General features: G+C 35.5%; 1 pseudogene; it reads left to right on the top strand.

The window, feature by feature from the left end:
- Positions 1-18,017, top strand: part of LOC107745066 (testican-3-like) — a 48,302-nt pseudogene that overhangs the window by 26,397 nt on the left and 3,888 nt on the right.

Genomic DNA, 18,017 nt, shown 5'->3' with positions numbered 1-18,017 from the left:
CTTTAGACCATCTACAAATGTTAAATCTTAAAATAAAATGTTATGGTTAACACTGCATCTTTCTGGGGGAAAAATGCAGCGATTGATATATAGTTTATTTATAGTTATTTTCAAAGCTTCAATGTACTGTCAAAAAACCTTAATTTTTTATTTAATTCTAACAAATAAGTTCTTGTTAAAAACTTACCAAAATTAAAAATATTTTGCTTATAATTTCTGCACAGGAGAGACTTGGTGTTGTTTCCAAACAAAAGGAAATATATCGGTATCGGTCAAAATAATTGTAAAAATATCGGCATATCGGCAAAAATCCAATATCGTGCATCCCTACATTACTTTCCATAAAAAGTAATTAAGTAACATAATTAGTTACTTTTTTAGAGAGTAACACAATATTGTAATGTATTACTTTTAAAAGTAACTTTCCCCAACACTGGTAAACATACATAAAATCCTTAATACATGATACATTTACTATACTTGAGAAGGAACACAGCATAAGACTTGTTTTAATTGATTTTGTTGTCATATAGTGCACGTCTTACTGCACTAGCAGATTTTTTTTATTGTTTATAACTTTTTTGTTTTGAAAAATGTCAAAGATACTTTCTCTGAAAACTAGTCATAACATCTTATGCAGCACTGCTTCACCAGTTAATTTATTTAAAAGGGGACCTATTATGCAAATTTCACTTTTACATGGTGTTTGAACATAAATGTGTGTTGTACACAACCAACCTATAATGATGAAAATCCACCCAATTCTTTTTTTTTTTTTAAATCCCCTTAAATCATAAGCAGTGTCGCAGAACAAGCCGTTTGCAGAATCTGTACAATGTGATGTCACTTTGTACAGGCCCCACCCACAACTGTTGACGGACACTGCCGTATTAGCATAGATCCCACCCTATGCAATCCGCCAAGTTTATCTTAATGCTAGAGCATTTAAAAGCCGCATTCTAATAAGAAATGTCTTCTTATTAAAGCTACACAAGTTATTCAGTCAAGAGCAGTGAGTGATTTTCTGTTTTTATTTGGTAGTTTGAGGCATTACCAGCATAGACAGCAGTATAGGTACTGTATATTACGCTGCTGTCACTTAATACACAGAACTGTTCACAGACATACAGTAGGTGACTGTATTTATGCAAATTACGTGTGTTTTTGACATATCCTTGTGTGTATTTGACAGTTTAAGTGCAATAGGACATGAAAGCACTTAGTTCAGTACTCACATACCGTGTGCAGCAGTTTTCTCTGCGCATGCTTCGGATGTGTGCGCTCAGAAAACTGTATATCAGAAGTTTAAATTGATATGGCTTTTTCAGTGCAGTAGACATGATGATCATAACTAAGTAGATGTTTTGTTTTGGCAGAGTATCTGAGGCATGAGCTGTATTCTGGAAAATTGGGCAGGGAACATCAGTTCATTTGCATTTAAAGATACATGCACAAAAACCTGCATGGAACTCCCAGTTGCACAAATTCCATTTGCGAAATTTCACAAAGCAATGGTGACCGCACCAATATAACTAAATCATAGTCATGATTCATAGTCAGTTATAGAAATTTTATCAACATCCTGAAATGTCAGTCAAACAATCACAACAAAGGACTGTGGTACCGTATACTTCACGTACAGGATTTGTGCTTATAGGCAGTAAGTAACAGTAACATAATAAGCCAACATTAGCAACTTTCCCTAGGATTAGATGGGAAAAGGAACTTGCAATTCTATTTGTAACACAAGTAGCAGAAGATTTGCCTTACTGATAATTTTTTTTTTATATTATAGCCTATTCATTTTATTGAGGTCATTGGAAATGGAAAGATCTGAATCTCTGCTCCTTTGAGCCATAGCATCTTGTCGGTTATCAGTGTTGAGTGGATGTTAATCAGGCATATATGAGAACTCAGCTGTTGTGCTAATTCACAGTCACATGCTGTGGCCTAATACCCGTATCATCACGCTACATCCGTCGAAGAAAATGAGAAAACTGCTTTTTAAGACTCTCTATCACATCAAGCTCTCAGTGTGCAGTAAATCTTACGAGATCATGCATATTCGAAAGTCATTAGAAGCCCGTTGAATATTCATCACGAGTTTGATATTTATGCAAATCACTATTGATAGAGCATTGAGCGAGTCAAAAAGAGCAAGTAGAGCCGTTTAAAATGGATTCTGATCACACTCAAAGATGATGATGCACAAATCAATCACAAATTTTGTCACACACACACACACACACACACATGCACACACAGACAATGGACTCAGAGGGTGCTGAGGAGATAGGGATTGGATAAGCCCTAAAGCCTGTGCAGGATTTGACTAAGGCTCTTACCATGTGAGGTCAGAGAGCATTCAAAGCGTGGCTGTGTGTGTCTGTTTGTACTTTGAGAAGGGGAAGGTAAAGGATGAGTATGTTATATTGCCTTTCTTCCTCTGTGCATGTGCGTGAGCCTCTTAGGACTATAAAAGCACTTAATGGCATTAGGACTCTGTTATTCTTTCTTTCTCTCTCTTCTTCTCTATTCTTCCTTCTCACTTACTTTTCGTCACAGAGCATTAACTACTGCCCCATTTCAGGCTATAACAGAAATAGAATCCTTATTTACGCACACACAATCAGACAGATCATAGCATATATATGACTGCAGCTGTATATGTGTCTTTCATGTATTTTTGTTGAAACGTGCACCTGAGAAACATAATTCTTGGAATTAAGAGTTTCTTAGTAAAGGAGTTTACATTTGCTATTCAGTTGGTGAATTCACTAAACCGTTCATCTTCAAAACACAAATGAAGTCATTTGCAATGAAACCTGAGAGGTTTCTGGCCCTGCATTGAAAGTCCATGCCAAAAAACATTTTGACACTTCAAAAAGTGTATAAAGACATTGTAAAAGTAATCCGTATGAACTGACCGGTTTAACATTGATCAGTGGACATACTTACTGCAGAGCACATCAGATATGGTAAACAGAAGCCCAACCATACTTGCTTTAAACACAAGAGCAAAACCTTATTCGTTTTTGTGGAAGCTGAAATGTGTTTGCATCACACGTGAGTACAAAATTAGTTCTTGGGTCATAAGCAAGTTTGCGCTTCTGTTTACCATATTTGATGTTTTTTATACAGTATATGTATTGATCAGTGTTTATATGTGAATGAAAATATAAAGGGGTCATATGATGCTATTTTAAAGATCATTATTTTGTGTATTTGGTGTAACAGAATATGTTGACATGCTTTAATGTTAAAAAAACACATTATTTTTCAAATACTGTACATTATTGTAGTTCCTCTATGCCCCACCTCTTTCAAATGCCTCGTTTTCTACAAAGCACCTCCTTCCCACAAGCACAGTCTGCTCTGATTGGCCAGCTGACCCAGTGCATTATGATCGGCCGAACACCACAAGCACGCTTTGACAGACACAGTGATGATGCAGTACACAAGCCGCGATTAAGAAAGCTGACTCCACTGTGATGTGACCCTGCCTCTCTCTCACACACACACACACACACACACAACGCGATACTCTACACGGTGCAAAACTCCGCATTTGAACAGACAATAGCAAATAATTAAACTATTAAGAAAACATACTTACAGTAGCTGATTCAGAATAAGCGCCAGATTGTCATAGCCAAGTCGTAATTGACACATTTTTTTTTTAGAAATAGCCTTTGTGCGCAGCCAGCCTCGTACTCTTCTAGGTTCACAAAACTGTCGTCCATAAAATGCGTTGCACAAATTCGAACATCTGGGTTGTGCTGTTCTGTTGTAAATAAATCTTAACCAATGATTCCTCATTGCATCTACTTTCGGAAGGCCAAATAAAGTTATTTTGCTTTCGCACAGAAACACACAGCGTCTCCCAGACATGGCTGCATCAACACTACTGCGGTTCCTGAAACCACGCCTTCTTTCTTTGCATGCACATTTGGGCGGCATTACGCAAATATTTCCACATCGTGACGTAGACATGTGGGGGCGTGTTTGAATGAGGCGTTTTAGCCCGGTCTGGATCAGCCTTTTCTTTTAGATAGAATAAATCCTTTTGTGGGAGACTTTGAGCTTTGTAACTCTGCAGATCTTATACATGCACAAATAGCTACATAGCATACTACAGAAAAGGAAAAATAGAAATCGCATCATATGACCCCTTTAAGTTTTTATCTTCAAAAGACTTATCCTTTTATGATGTATTTATGAACATTTTGTAGCATCAATTTTAGGTGTACAGGACTTGTAATTAAACAAGTTGTAAATAAACTTGAAATGAAGGGACAGAAATCTCTTTTGGATTTCATTAAAAACATCTTTATTAGTGTTTTGAAGATGGACAAAAGTCTTATGGGTTTGGAATGACATGAGAATAATTGAAGTAATTGATGTATCATTTTTGGGTAAATTAACCCAGTTGTCAAGGGGGTCACACAAAAAGCGCAGCAGTGTGCCATGGCGTGACGTCTTTAAAATTCAAACACGTTAATTTCTATGAGTGTACGCACACTCAGCGACTGTCTGCGGCGTTCAGCTGTGACTCAGGACTCCCATCGCACCGTACCACAGAGCGCCACTTACATAGTTTTCCATTAAATTGCATAATATTTGTCACAAATGATTGTTAATGTACATAATAACTTAATCCCAGGCTGGAAGATCAGGTACTGTGCATTTTTCTAGCAAAATGTTTGTCTTTATGTGGCTTGAATAAAGTTTGTGTGCTTCATATAGACTTGAGAGCTATAATAATAATATACAGATCACACGTTTTCTTTCGGTTTGCTCTGTTTTTTTTAAACACCTAGCTTCAAACTCATCGATGCCACTTTGTTCATTCTTAAGTGCCTGTTTGGGGATTAGATAAACTGTTTTGAACTGTCTCCTTGTGTCCGTTGGGAGATACCTGTGAGATGACCTAGTTGAGGCATGCCACTGCACTTCATGTCCGGTGTGCAGCATAGTATTTAGATTAGTTTTATTATAGATTTTGCCAATTTAATTTCCAGTAAATCTGGTGCTAAAACAACACAGACTGTGTGCAGTAAACAACACTATCAGTGTGCACAGGTCATTCTTGTTGAGTTCCCAGCATGTGAACGAAATATAACAGTATTCACATATTCAGTATTTGCTGTGTGTTTATCTGTTTTCATTGTTTGTATACATAGGCTATACAAGTTTATTTTTATATGTGTTTCAGCTCTGGACCCTGCCAAAGATCCGTGCCTCAAGATAAAATGTGGCCGCCATAAAGTGTGTGTGGCTGAAGATTACCAAACACCCACCTGTGTTAGTCAACGTAGAATGAGGTAAACTTCCTCCACTCTATCTGACTCAGAGTTTCTGCTCATTACTTAAACATTAGTAAAAACAGCATACAGGCGTGGCCAAACTTGCTGCTTTGAATCTGTGCATGACATCTTGAGTTACAAACATTTTGGAGACCGCTATGTCTCGGTCGTACATCATGGGTCAGTGATCTAGATAGAACACTTCACAAAACACACAGGAATGGTTGAAAACAAAACACTGAGTTGAAAGCGGTGTGTCCAGAACTAATTTATACTGAATACCACTGGAGAAGTCTGAAAACAGCAGTTTGAGTAAAACATTGAATGCCATTAGAGGCTTTGGAACTCTCCAGTGGCTGTGCTACCAAATATTAAATTAACAGCTGGTCCAGTTTTCAGTTTGTAATAATTCCATATTTTCTCCTAGCCAAGTCCCCTGCAAACTAAACAGATACATATGTGGATACCAAAAGATGTTTTATTTAGATGTTTTCCAAAAGAAATGTGCTAATATTAATTGATTTTGTTATGGAGTATGTAAATGGGTAAACATTTTCACTAGTATATTAAAAAAAATTTAACATTGATTTAACATGGTACATTTTCCTGCACATGTTTGATGTTAAGTATGCCGAAAAAGTTTTTGAGAGGAAACAAGGGCTGTTCTATGTTCTTACCCAGTCAATCTATACTGGAACTAACTGGGCATACTTGTCTGCCAAATCTGGGAAATTAGTTCTTCTGAGCGATAGAGAGAAAGAGTGTGTGTTTGTGACCGAGGTGAAAATAAGGCACACACTGACCTGGATTTTGCAAGCTACAGTTGTCAACAGTGATTGTTATGAAACTAATCAGGTGGTGAATTGGGGGTAATAGCATGTGTTTCTGTTTTTGTTTTTTTAAATGACCCAATGAAACAAACAAAGAGGGATATTGAAGAGAAGTATAGAAAAAAGAGAAGTATAAATAACAGAAATATGGGGAGAAAACAACATTAATAATATTCAAAGCAAAGGTCTAGAAAATACACTTTCAAAATTACTTATGAACAAATTTTAAAAAGTCATCTTGAGGCCCTCTAGTGGGCCGCGGCCCCCTAGTTAACAATACCATCTGTGTTAGAGACCAATGAAACTATTTGACGTAAATTCACTTGGAAGAGGTTAGACACATCAAAGTACGCTATAAAAGCATTTTTAGTGCTGTATCAAAAATTGTTGTTAAATCAAACTATGTAATGAATCAAATTGCATGAATTCTGTATTGGCAAATATTGCTTTGGAATTGAATAGAAAAGTGAATTGAAAAACAAATCGATTTGTCAAGCTAAAGACTCCTTACATCCCCTCATCCTTAAAACCCATGAACAAAACTTTGCAAGGGAAAATAAAATATGAAGATGCTCACTTAACCTCTTAAGACCCGAGAAAAGATTTTTAGGGAAAAAAATAGTTTTTTTCATGTCTTTACATTGTTTAGAGCATTAAAAAAAAAAAAAATTTCATTCATAAGTTATGCTAAGTCCTAAGTCTACATTGGGACTCAATTTTTAAAAAAAATAAAAAGACATGAATGAAAATGCATAGGCAAAAACAATAGATTTTTTTAAATCACCAATACATTTTTAGTTTTCAGGATTTATTGCTCTGTACAGGACATCCAGACTTAAAACTGTGGCACGTATAGTCTCAGAGAAATACACCAAAATATAATGTCCTCATATGAGGTCACAGGGTCTCAGGAGGTTAAAATGAGAATAAATATGATTTGTGTTGACCAGAATGACCAAAGTGTGGTTTATAAAGAGAATTTTAACCCCAAAATTACCAGTTTTCTTATTCATCCTGTCATGTTAATAATGTTGTATACTGTTGGTTCATAATATAAATAAATTTAGATTGATTGGGTCGCCGGATGAATCAAAACCAGTACAGAACCAGTGATCATAGGAAGGACAGATCAAAATTGGCTGCATTTCTGAAGATCAATATAGTTTAGTTCTATTTGTGTTAAAAAGGCAATCTCTCTTTGTGTGTGCAGTTTTAAGGACATGAATATGAACTCACCACTGCTGAAATGCAAAAGATGTCCAGTTGTGCACCCTTCACCTGTTTGTGGAACAGATGGACACACTTACTCCACCAAGGTAACACACACACTACCTGTTTGTGAGAACTGCCACTGTGTGTGTGGTTCTATATGTATATACTGTCTGAATTGCTTTTTCATAAAGCTGTGTCACAGAGGTATTCAACCAAGAGATTAATCCTCGATCGACAATGTACTTTACTTATCTAATCTCAGCTTTGTGTGTGTGTTTTAGTGTAAACTAGAATATCAAGCTTGCATCTCTGGGAAGCAGATTTCTGTGAAGTGTCCAGGACAGTGTCCCTGCCCTTCAGGAAATCCAGCAGAGAAGAGAGGTACTCACACTTTATTGATGCAGTTGACCCATAAGGACTTGCACACAAACACTGCCTTTGTTTTGAAAGGAATATGTGCACTGCATATTGTACCATATACACTGAAAATGCATTATGCATTATGAATGTGATAAACATACAGTATGGGTCAATGACAAATAAGAGTGTCCACCAGGGGCGTAGATTACGCGGGGGATGTGTCCCCCCCACTTTTAATATCACGTAAATTCGTCCCCCGCACTTTTTCGGGCAAGTGTGTTTGCATAGAGGTTTTCAAGAGCCGGTGTGAATAAATATAGATTTAAATTCAAAGAGACAGGATAGTCTGTGCATGATCTGATGTTTTATTCGGACCCAGAATAAGGCGAGATGAACATCACGGACCGCCAAACACTCCGTGCAGTGTATGTTTCATTCACACTCGAAGCCAGAGGGCAGAAAGTCCTATGAGGAAATGGACAAAAGCGTCCAGCTATCGCTGTATGAAAACAGTTGTTTTCACAGAAAAACAGAAACGTTTGGAAACATGAAGATTTTAAACATACGATTGCGACAATATGGTTTATATACACACACACACACACACATACACACACACACATATATATATTATTTTATTTTATTTTATTTTTATATATAACATTTCTGTCCCCCTCACTTCTGAAATGATGGCTACGCCCCTGGGTGTCCACAATAAAGAAAATGAAGAAAATGAAAATGCTTTAAATTTTTTAATCTTTATCTAAATTTTTTAAATCAAATGTGAAATATATTTGATATTCATGGTGGTTTCGAAATCCATTTATGTCAATTTTTAGACATTAACATTTAACATTGATTTATTAACATTTTAAAATGTCAGGTGATGTAACCATCAAGTAAAAAGCAAGATTTTCTTCCATCTTTCCCCCCCACATCTTCCCTAATTTTTTCACATCCTAAAATATACACTATGGCATCAGTAAGGTACATAAAATGTATCGAAAGTGACCGAAAAGGCATTTCGAATTTTACAAACTTTAAAAAAAATAAATAGTACAAATAAATGAAAGTATTTTTATTTTAAATAAATCCTGTTCTTTTGAACATTCTATTCATCAAAACACCTGAAAAAATGTTTCAGTTTACACAAAAATATTAGGCATCACAACTGTTTTCAAAATTAATAATAATAAAAGATGTTCCCTGACCAGCAAATCAGCATATTAGAATATTAGAATGATTTCTGAAAGATCATGTGACACTGAAGACTGGTGGCTGCTGAAAATTCAGCTTTGCCATCATAGGAATAAATGACATTTTATAATATATTAAAATAGAAAAAAAAAACTGTAATAATATTTCATAATATTAATATTTTTACTGTATTTTCCATCAAATAAATGCAGCCTTGCTTACCATAAGAAATTTCTTGCAAAAACAATATCTTACTGTCAAGGGAAAAAGTATTCATTCATTCATTAATTTAACAAATATCACAAATTATTCATTTATAAACACTGCCAAAATTATTTTGTAAAAACTACAGAATTTTTTTTACAGTGTATGTTTTTAAGGAGTCACACCACACAATATTTTACAACCTAAGCGAAGCTTGCCCTGTTATAAAAAGTCAATATTTTTAGACAGTCTTGACAGACAGTCAACAGAGTCTGATATAATTTCATGTTTTTTTTTTATTATTATTAAATAATGTTGGAAAATTATGCTAAAATCTTTTTTTATTTTTTTATATTAGGACAGTTGTGTCATTTCTACATTTTACACTTTATGGCCCAAAAATTGCTAAATTAAAAAAATCTAAATATTTAATATTATAAATTAAAAACATGCTTAATCATAGACAAGGTGCAATCAAGACCTTGTATGCATGAATTGCATTTTAAATAGATCCGGACAATGTGATTAACCTATACTGCTTGCCTAATTAAGGGAGTGGTGTTGAGTTATCAACTTGTAAATCCAATTTTTTTTTATTAATTAATTTTTTTCTGAAAAAATGTCTTAGGTCTTGCCAGTCTAGTAAAAAAAAAAGCCACGAATGAAAGATTACAAAATCACACTTATGTTGTATACTGCATATTTTGGCAAATTTAGTAGGTATTCTGTGTACACAAAATTCTTGCCCATATGTACTGTATATTGTGTACACTGCACACAATATAAAGTACATATATTATAGTAGTATGACAATATGCTATTATGAATGTGTTTTTTTTCTCCCTTAAGCCCTCATAAATGGTAATGATGAATATCTCATGTCATTACTCGATGAACCAACAAATTATTCTATATCTGAACCCAATCTTTCATCTCTGTAGCTGTGGGAAGGGATATGTACCCTTTAGGGTGGGTACTTGGCATGTTTTCATCTGCAACGAAATTTCAATACACCAAACTAGTCTTATTTTGTGTAGAATCTCAAAGCTACTGAATCCCTTAGGAACTTATTAAATGTTTGCTGTTCCAGATTGGTAGTGTCAGTGTGTGTATGCGTGTACGTGTGAGAAAGACAGCGCAGTCATGTTTGTTTTCATCAATGAACACAAGTCCTGCCTTCGACTGCTTGGCTTCAGGTCTATAGAGGAAATTCACTCACATTCACCATCAAAAGATTGACAGTGACAACTTAAGAGCTGAAACCAACGCAAACCAAACTTTAGATCATGGAAATGGATTTTTGAAGGGATAGGAAGCATGAATATTGTTTTTTCCAGTTGCCAAATATCAGCAAGATCAAAGCTTTTCATATAGACACTACCGTTCAAAAGTTTGAGGTCTGTATTCCTTTTATTAGTATTAAAGTTAGCCATTTATTGGAAGTTTTCCTCTTTTATCATATTGCTATTGCAGACTTTAATAAAAGCAGTAAGTCACTAAAGGCTGTGAATTACAGTGATTTTACCATGGTTAAAAGACTGTGCCATTTATCAGAACACCTCTAACTTGTTGTAAAGTCACTGTAACAAATTGCTTCTTTCTACTTTAATCTGTTTCTCATCTTAATTGTGTATCCACAAGGGTTTATATTTGTTGAGTTTTTATGTCATCTTGTTTTAAGCCATCAAGAGACATCAAACCATATTGACTGTTTTCCCAGACTTAATTATCTAGAGCTAATTAAAGAACAAGCTAAAAACATCTACACATCCCATTATTATACTGTATATATGCAACACCAACTGATTTTCAGAAAAAGATACAAAATGTCAAAGAAAACACGGCCCGATGTGTCTCTGCTGAATTCTAGAAACATTTTATCATTGCACATAAGAATTGAAAAAGAACAAATCCAAAATTAGAGAACATGAATATAAGCCCTCGCAGCTGCTTCTGAATGCAAAGCCCCGACCCTTCCTTCCTTCCTTCCAGTACTGCATCTTATCAACAATCAGCACAGATGTATGATGCATTAGCTACAAGAATTCAATCAGTTACGCTCATTAATTACTTACAACAAAACTAGATTTATCAAATGCCCCAAACCATCCCCAAACAATATACACAGACTGTTAAATCTAATGAACATATCAAAACAAAACACATTGGATGCAGAAAATACAATCAAGTAAATTGGAAATTATTTATACATTGGATAAGTACAAATTTCCCCAGAAGGCACAGTTATTGCTGATGTTATCCAATATTGTGGGTTTTATAGTCTGGAGTGTCACCAGGCAGGATGTACTGGCTACAGGACAATAATAGCAGGGATTGCTCTCCTCACCCTGAGGGTTAACTGGACTTAAGTACCTTCCTTAAAGGCACAAAGGTGAACATAGTCGCTCTCACTTAATTAAAAAACAGCAATGAACCTGGGTATTTTATTTATTCCTAAACACTAATCAAGTTTAGCTGTTATCGGAAAAGCTAGAATAGTGTATACTTAAAAGTCAATAAAGCCCAAAAAGAGAGGAAAAAAAAAAAGACTCTTCAGTAAAGAAATCAGCTTGGAGAAAATCAACAGCAGTTCAGAGTATGAAAAGATAATGCAGAAAAGCTGAGTGGATGTGGCGGAAGACTTACCATTGTGTATGAAATGTGCTATATAAATAAACTTGCCATGCCTTGCCTTGCCTAAAGAGTTCAAAGCCTTGAGTCAAATCAACAAGCTCAAAGATAAATCACATTTCTTTTGATTCAAAGCTAAACAGCATAGGAATTACAAAAAAAGGGTACAAAACTTCCTGCTTAAATTCTACTCAAGCCATGAAGCATTGCAAATGACTTAAACAGGTCAGAAATTATGGTAAAATATAAAATGACCTCAAATTTTGGGCACTATCAGAATTTTATTAAACAAAACAAGTGAATTCAGAACACAGAATAAACAAGATTATTTATTTACAGTCTAAAACACCTCTAAACTATGTTCTATTTGGTCTGATGTGTAATAACCTTTATTGGCAATCAATCAGTGAAGCTATCAAGGTGCACTGAACCAATAACCCTTAAAAAAAAGAAACCTGGGCCAAGTTAAATGTGATAGCAGGCCTCACAGCTGCCAAAGGGGCATGTCTGACTGTGACATGTATTGCCATTATTATGCAATCAATGACACTCTTTTGAGAGCACTATACAATTATAGATAATTAGATATTAAGTCACTGAGTATAATCATAAAAAATACTCATTCCCTTTTCAGGATGCTGTATAATATGCTATAATGCTATAATGTAAAATCCAAATAAGCTTTACAGATCCTTATTGGAAAGGGCTTGAAAAAAGTTTTTTCATGCTTGCTCAGTGAAACATAAACAATTATTGCACAAGCACCTGTGGAACAGTCCTTAAGACTCTTACGGTTTACAGGCAATAGACAATGAAGGTCACAGATGCAATAACTTAGGACAGTAGAGAAACCTTTCTACTGACTCTGAAAAACACCAGAAGAATGTCCTGATCACCTGTGTGAACAGGTCATAGTCCTGAGGCATGAGGACGACAGATGTGGCCAAAACAATAAACTGCAATGTCCATAATGTAAGACACCTAAGACAGTGCTATGAATACAGAAAGACAGCTGATCATCCTTGCAGTGGCAAAAAACTAGCAAATCTGGTGCAGTACATAAGGATGAGATGCACTGTTGTACTTAAATCAGCTGCTGGCGACAGATGCTCACTGTCACTTTTGATTTTGACTCTTTGTTCAGGGACTCATTATTCCATTTCTGTTTGTCAAATATCTGGTTGTTTAACTTTTTGTTAATACAAATATTTAAACATGTTAGAAATTTGCTGGAAATAAAAGTAGTTGAAAATGAGAGGACGTTTATTTGTATTATTTTGTTGTTGCATAATTCTGCAAGTTTATTGCAGAATATTAATATATGTACAGATTAAGGCTATAAATTTAAAACCTAAATTTAGTACAGTGGTTCTAAACCAGGCAGCCTCAGCAAAGTTCCAATACCTAAATGACTTAAAAGTATTTAAATTAATATATTATTAAAATAATCAAATTGTAACCTAATTTAAAATGCTAAAAATCACATAAAATAAAGATGTGAACTCAAATCATATTTCTTTTCTTCTTCTTAATAACTATTGTATTTATTGTAGAACATACAGGTCATGAATCTTCTGTAATCACAAAATGCATTGTGAAATAATTAATATAATATATCTGTACTCGTTCTAGTACACACACACACACACATACATATATATATATATAAAGTAGTTTGACTTAAGTCATTCAAAATATGGTAGTGGGTGGTCAGTGCTTAGCTTCTTTGGCAAAATTCCCATTTCCATGTTAACAGGAAGTATTCTGATTGGTGAAGGTTTTTTTTTTTTTCAAGATTATGGTTAGGGTAATCTTTCACAGGAAATTCTGCAACTAAACAGTCTTTTAAAAATGAAATTGCACTGATTAGTGACTGCTACAGGAGCACATATCATTGTTTAACCTCACAGCCCCTAAACATTATTCCAAAAAATAATGAAGGTTTTACTTTTGAACCTGTACTGCTGTGCCCGATTGCTCAATTTATCTATCGGATGTTCTGTGTGTTTTTCTGTGTAGAATGTGGTAATGCAGAGATGATTGAAGTGGTCAGCAGATTACGAGAGTGGATCACAGTTCTTCATGAGAGTGGCAATCCCAGCAAGAAATACAAGTTCCAGAAGCCAGAAAAGAGTGAGCACATGCACACACACACACACACACACACACACACACACACACATCTGAACTGCTAATATTAGTGCTAACCTAATAACCATGATAATGAAATCAATGTCAAATTAAAGATCTTTCTGCGACCTCTCTGTATGTCTTTGTAGAGGTCGACATGAGTAAGGTGCCCCTCTGTAAGGACTCTCTAGGCTGGATGTTCTCCAGACTGGACACAAACTTTGACCTTAAGCTCGACCAATCAGAACTGTCCAGCCTGAGCTCAGAGAAGAGTGATGTGTGCACTAAAGCCTTCCTCAGGTCATGTGACCCAGACAGAGACGGGCTCGTTTCCAGCCAGGAGTGGTGTTCTTGCTTTCAGAGATATCAAGGTAAGCTTCAGCCCAATTCATAATTGTTTCTCAGGCTGACATCGGCTTTTCAATGATAAAATTCATACGTTCTGATGAAGATAAATTTGTGGTGGAGGTGTGAGTTTGTGATCCTCACGTGGTCAGTTACATTGCTTGGACAATTAATAAATTCATATTTAATTAAATAATAGGAAAATGGTTTCCTGTGTTACATTTTATCTCAAAATGAGGGATGTCTTTTTTAAAAATGTGGAAATTAGCAGAAACAAGTTAATGCATCCTCTAATTAACATAAGGTAAACACTTGACTCCGCTACTTGGTTTATATTTTTGATGTATATAATTGTATATAATATGTATTTTAAAGTTATATTGCATACCAGTTGCTGCCATGCCAATGGCCCATTTCAAATGATTAGATAAAATATCGTTCTTGTAAATGCTTTCCAGCATTTCAGTAATGAAGGTGCAAATTACTGCAAATGACTTTTGAATTGATCCCCTCTTGTATATTCAGAGATGTGGATTCGGACAACAATTAAATTACCACACGACCTTGGTGTTTATCAAAAACAGTAGGCAATTCGGCTGGGAATTGTTACGTAGATGGTGTGAGAAAAACATAGACATTTTGGATTGGGACGGCAGTAAAATCACAGACTAGGCCCTGCAAAATTCTGAAAATACCTTTCATCCCCACAAGAAACAATTACTGTCCGAACAGGGATTTACACATACTATTCCACATGCTTTCAAGAAAGTCAAGACAAAGGACTACTTTCTCTCAGCCAAACTCAAAGGTGTATTCATATACTGTAGTACTAGCTAAGAAACCTTCACACAAGCGCACTAACTAATAGGACGAAATACATTAAAGTTACAAAACAGTTGCATAAGGCTTAATAAACCCTGACAGGGAGATCAGGACCTTGACGTGAACAGACATGAAAGAAGTCAAAGCTCAAATATAGTTTAGCAGTATTATACAAAAATATTTCACCAGTCAATGCCAATAATTTACCAATGAGAATGATGTATTTCAGAGTATATAGTTTATTAAATAAGAAGTAGAAGTATAGAATTTTTTTTTTTTTTTAAATGAATGGACAGATATGTTGTTTACAAATGTTCAAATTTCGGATTCTGTGTCAGTTATAATGGACAGTGTATTGTTATGAAAGTTTTAATTGTTCAGGCTGAATATAGCCTGTGGGAAAAAACTGTTCTTGTGCCTGGCTGTTCTGGTGGTCAGTGCTCTGTAGCGCTGACCAGAAGGCAACAGTTGGAAGAGAGAGTGGGCTCGGTGTGAGGGGTCCAAAGCCCTTTTCCTCACTCTGGAGGTGTGAAGAGCTTGGAGGTTGGGCAGAGGGGCACCGGCAATCCTCTTAGCAGTCCTGACTGCTGATTGTAATTACATTCTGCTGAAATAGTGATTACATGATGCATTGCATCACTGTACAAAAACCTGTATCATTGTCATTTACACCTGACTAGATTACACTAACTAATATACCTTATTGACACACAAAATGCAGTAACATTATAAACTAAAAAATCTGTTGTTACTCAAACATCCTAAATCGTAATACTTTGTGGGCCTCAGCTATAAACACCAGACTTGCAATGTTACCAGTATTTTCCCCCAGCATTTTACACCACGTTAGAAAGCACTAGCATTTAATAACCATCTCAATGTCATCACAACCTAAACAAAGCAACAGTACAACCAAGGTGTCAAACAGAGGGAAGCCAACATTAATTCTATTAAAGCTAGAAATCACTCAGAGTTTCTTTCCCTCTCTCTGAAGGTCGCGTGTTTAATTTGAGCAGGGGAATGAGATGAGGGGAAATTGGACATGAAAAGAAGGATATTTTTAACTGCTGTTTCTCCCCTGAGTGGAACGCACAGTGACGACTCTATGGCTTCTGGCACTGAATTATAAAAGGACAAAAAAAAGAGAGAAAGATAAAAAAAAAAAAAAGCTTGACTATGGTGATTCTGTAGAAAGAATCTGTGAAGTTGAAATGCAATGAATGTGCGTGAGAGACACACAGAGAGAGAGAGAGAGCAAGCTCTCGGAGGTGACAGTTATGTTCTTTGACATTGAATATATCATCTCCCTATCTTTGTGAGTGTGGCTTTGAGACACACTCGGTGGCTGTGTATAATCTTGCATGTGATGTAATGTTTCCTGACATTAGGACTGATGCTAATGTGTGTGTGTGTAGGTCCGTACATCCCCTCCTGTGATGAGGATGGCTTCTATAGGCCTCACCAGTGTCATGGCGGCAGTGGTCAGTGCTGGTGTGTGGACCGCTATGGAAATGAGATCGCTGGGTCTCATACCCACGGCCCTGCTGACTGTGGTAAGAGGGGGTGCATCATTTGACACCTCAGATATTTTGGAAAAAAAGTCAAATAAGTAATGCTTTTAATCTGTACAATGTAGGGATTCAGTTACTTCTAGGCTGATGTGATAACTGATAATTTTACATTTCGCATTTTAATCCTTCCAACTGGAACGGCTAGTTAATTAGCTAATAAATTATAAAGTTCATACAAAATAGATCTCAATTAAAAACAAATACAATCTGGAATTTACAATACAAGTAGTGTATATTTTAAGTACTGCAGGTATTTTGACCATCAGACTATAGAAAATATTTGTGAAATCACTTCAGTTAGTTATTGTTCAATAAAGAGTTGTGCCACATCTCACTGTTTTTAACATGACACATTTTTTAAGTGGTGTTCATGCCGTGAGATGCTGAAAAAAACAACAACAGTGAGATGTGGCACAACAGCCAAAGAAGATGAAACGGGGGGAGGGGGAAAGCGTCTTGTGTGAAAGTGTCCTTTGAATAAAATGAGCCCAAACACAGTGCATGATGCTTAAAATTAATCTACAATACACTGTGTATGAGAACATGTTTTGATGCATGAGTCTGGAGGGGTCTTGTGTGCTTTTATTACTATTTAAAATAATAGTTTAATTATAATTGTAATGATTTTTTCCCCCTATGATGATAAATCTGAGTTTTGCAGCCATTACTCCATTCCTCAGTGTCACATGATCCTACAGAAATCATTCTAATATGTGACCCTGGATAACAAAACCAGTCATAAGTAGCACGGGTATATTTATAGCAATAACCAACAATACATTGTATCTGTCAAAATTATTGATTTTTCTTTTATGCCAAAAAAGATTAGGACATCAAGTAAAGATGATGATCATGTTCCATGAAGATATTTTGTAAATTTCTACTACCGTAAATATATCAAAACTTAATTTTTGATTAGTAATATGCATTGCTAAGGATTTCATTTGGACAACTTTAAAGGCGATTTTCTCAATATTTAGATAATTTTTTTGCACCCTCAGATTCCAAATTTTCAAATAGTCGTATCTCGGCCAAATATTGTCCTATCCTAACAAATCATACATCAATGGAAAGCTTATTTATTCAGATTTCATACGACGTATAAATTTCAATTTCGAAAAAAATCCGAAATTTTTCGACATTTTTGTGGTCCATGGTCATATTCTGATTTGGTGCTTAAAGCAGCACTATGTAACCTTTTCTGTGTTCAAAATTTCCTAAATGTATATAATGAGCGAGTACATTATGAATTAATCTTCCAAACCGCGTTTTTGTCTTATTCCGAATCACTGCGGTACACTTATAATAAGTACTTATATTTGGACTATTGTAGCCTGGTCGGGTCGTCACCGCTGCGGAGTAACACATACCTGCGTGAATCGCCATAGACATAAACTTAGAGAAGTAGC

This window comes from Sinocyclocheilus rhinocerous, unplaced genomic scaffold (genome assembly GCF_001515625.1).
Source record: "Sinocyclocheilus rhinocerous isolate Xijiao unplaced genomic scaffold, SAMN03320098_v1.1 scaffold888, whole genome shotgun sequence".
Taxonomy (NCBI): Eukaryota; Metazoa; Chordata; class Actinopteri; order Cypriniformes; family Cyprinidae; genus Sinocyclocheilus; species Sinocyclocheilus rhinocerous.
Note: the sequence above shows the minus strand (reverse complement) of the source record. Positions and strands in the feature narration are given on the sequence as shown.